Genomic DNA, 3344 nt, shown 5'->3' with positions numbered 1-3344 from the left:
GATTGCGCCACCACACTCCAGCCTGGGTGACAGAGTAAGACCCTGACTCGAAAACAAAACAAAAAAACATAATTGCCTCTAAAATAAATCTCTTTCAACTAGCCCTCTTCTCTCTTCTGTCTTCTCTCTCTCTCTCTCTCTCTCTCTCTCTCTCTCACACACACACACACACACACACACACACAAAAACACACACTCTGGGGGTGATGGGATTAATGCTGGTAGAACTGGTTTCTCCATCCTTCAGCATACCTGGATGTAGTGGTCCTTGCCTCTGCCCCAAAGCCAGAATGACAGGAAACTTGCATTTAACATCTTGTTACATATGCATTAAAAAGAAATCCAGGAGAGTTAACCCAGCTGTTAACAGTGATTATCTCTAGGTGATGAAGATATATGTAATCTCTATTTTCTTATTTTTACTTATTAGCTTAAGTTTTTTTCTGCCATGAATTTATTAAGTTTTTTAATAAGTAAAAATAAATACATAAAATTATTCTCTATTTTAATAATTATTTGTGGTCCCACAGATGGAGGTATTTCTATTAAATACTAAGAAGAAGGCTGGGTGCAATGGCTCACGCCTATAATCCCAGCACTTTTGAAGGCCAAGGTGGGCGGATCACTTTAGGTCAGGAGTGGGCAAGATGGTGAAACCCTGTCTCTACTAAAAATACAAAAATTAGCCTTTTCCTTTTGCGGGTGGTGGCGAAGGCGGAAAGAAAGCCATGAAGGCCTCGGGCACACAACGAGAGTACAAGGTGGTGGGTCGCTGCCTGCCTACCCCCAAATGCCAACCACCACCCCTCTACCGCATGCAAATCTTTGCGCCTAATCATGTAGTCGCCAAGTTCCACTTCTGGTACTTCCTATCTCAGTTAAAGAAGATGAAGAAGTCTTCAGGGGAGACTGTCAACTGTGGGCAGGTGTTTGAGAAGTACCCACTGCGGGTGAAGAACTTCGGCATCTGGCTGCGCTATGACTCCCGGAGCAGCACCCACAACATGTACTGGGAATACCGGGACCTAACCACCATGGGCGCTGTCACCAGTGCTGCCGAGACTTGGGTGCCCGGTACCGCGCCCGGGCCCACTTCATCCAGATCATGAAGGTGGAGATCACGGCCAGTAAGTGCCAGTGGCCGGCTATCAAGCAATTCCATGACTCCAAGATCAAGTTCCTGCTGCCCCACTGGATGCTGTGCCATCAGCAGAAGCCATGCTTCACCAGGAGACCCAACACCTTCTTCTAGGTACAGGGCGCTCTCCCGGGTGTGCCTCAAATAAACTCAGGAACACCCCAGTGGGGGGGGGGTGGGGAAATTAGCCAGGCATGGTGGTAGGTGCCTGTAATTCCAGCTACTAGGGAGGCTGAAGCAGAAGGATTGCTTGAACCCAAGAGGTGGAGGTTGCAGTGAGCCGAGATCGCACCACTGTACTCCACCTTGGGTGACAGAGGGAGACTCTGTCTCAAAAAAAAAAAAAAGAAATACTCTCAGCAGGTGTTTGTCCTGGGCACTGGCAGCACACAGAGAAGAAGTGAGAGCTCATCCAGGATTAAAAACAAGAGTCACCATTCCTGAAGGATTTCTCTGAGCCCAATTCCTTGTTCCTTCATAGTCATTGATATGCATATCTCAGTTAATCCTCAAAATCAGTTTAGGAGAAAAATTATTTCACAGCTGAGGAAACCAAAGATCGTGAGACTCAGAGAGGTTCCATTATTTGCCCAGGGACACACAGCTAGAAAGTGACGGAGGCAGGATTTGAATCCAGATCTGAGTGACTTCATAGTTTGTAAATTTTTAACCTCTGAACTTTGCCCTTCCAGTTGCAAGATGCTGATGCATTCTTGTATTTCCAGCTCTTCACACACAGGCACTCATCGATATTAGCACTGCCTAAAGAAGTCAGTGAGGTAAAGATCATTGTCTCATTTTCCAGATTAGAAAATTAAGGCCCGAGAGGGGACCTGCTCAGTGTGGTCAGCTGAGAAGTAGTGGCATTCCTTCTAGAATCCAGGTCTCCTTTCTTGCCTTGGGCAGCCCTCCTCCTTCTGCTACTTTCTGCCAACTGCTGAGGCTTCCTTCTCGAAACAAATGACTCAAGGTAAATCACTGGTTGGACTTCCCCTTTCTCAAAACACAGGAAGTCTGTGTTGTTTGCAATCCCTGTGGGTGAACAGTTTCAGCTCAGTTATGAAGTAGGCTGGGCCACATAGAGGACTGGGTCCTGCTGGGGCAGGGCTCCAGGCTACTGGGGCTGGCACAGCTGCATTTTTCCTTCCTGAGGGTCATGTCAGTGTGTCTGTCAAGTCAGGTTTGATGTCTTACCCCAAAGAGCCGCTGTACTATTATGAAATTTAGAAAAATGAGCCCAAGAGGGAGGGGCCTCTCAATAATAAATAATGACGACTACTATTATTTCATGTTTGTGGCACATTAATCTTCCAATCAGGCACTGTGCTAAGTGGCTGACACGTGAACCCATTTGAGCCCCGTAACAGCCCTAGTGATAAGGTTCTATAGCTTTGGAGCCAAATAACACTAGCTACAAATCACAGAAATGCCACTTTCCAGCTGTGACAACAGGGACATTATTTACATTCAGTGAATAAATACTTTTGAGTGCTTACTATGTGCCACGTTTCAGTGAACAGAACAAAGATCCCAGCTCTCTTGTGATGTTTACATTCTACAAGGTAAAGCAAATTGTAAACATAATAAATAAATAAATTATAAATAAGTATAAATACATTGTGTTAGAAACTGGTAAGGGGGGCCAGGCACGGTGGCTCAAGCCTGTAATCCCAGCACTTTGGGAGGCCGAGACGGGCAGATCACAAGGTCAGGAGATCGAGACCATCCTGGCTAACACAGTGAAACCCCGTCTCTACTAAAAAATACAAAAAAAAACTAGCTGGGTGAGGTGGCGGGGGCACCTGTAGTCCCAGCTACTAGGGAGGCTGAGGCAGGAGAATGGCGTAAAACCGGGAGGCGGAGCTTGCAGCAGTGAGCTGAGATCCGGCCACTGCACTCCAGCCTGGGCGACAGAACGAGAAAAAAAAGAAAGTGGTAAGGGAAAGATACAGTAGAGCAGGGAGGAGACAGGGAGGGCTGATGCAGCATCAGTGCAGGCAAGAGGCAGGATGAGTTGTTAAATAGTGGTGTCAAGGAAGGTCTTGCTGAGAAGGTGCTATGCATACAAAACTTTAAGGAGGTGAGGTTAGCCATGCAGGTAACTGGGGAAACCCTTATTAAGCAGAAGGAACAGCCAAAGCAAACGCCCTAAGCGTGCTTGGTGGTTTCAAAGAGTAGCCAGTGCTGGGTGCAGTGGCTCACGCCT

General features: G+C 46.9%; 1 pseudogene; it reads left to right on the top strand.

Moving 5' to 3' along the window:
• Positions 1–728: 728 nt before the first annotated feature.
• Positions 729–1352, top strand: LOC102142008 (large ribosomal subunit protein eL20 pseudogene; annotated as a pseudogene).
• The last annotated feature ends 1992 nt before the right edge of the window (positions 1353–3344 follow it).

This window comes from Macaca fascicularis, chromosome 1, assembly GCF_037993035.2.
Source record: "Macaca fascicularis isolate 582-1 chromosome 1, T2T-MFA8v1.1".
Classification (NCBI taxonomy): Eukaryota; Metazoa; Chordata; class Mammalia; order Primates; family Cercopithecidae; genus Macaca; species Macaca fascicularis.
The sequence above is the reverse complement of the archived record's forward strand: the minus strand, read 5'-3'. Positions and strand labels throughout refer to the sequence as shown.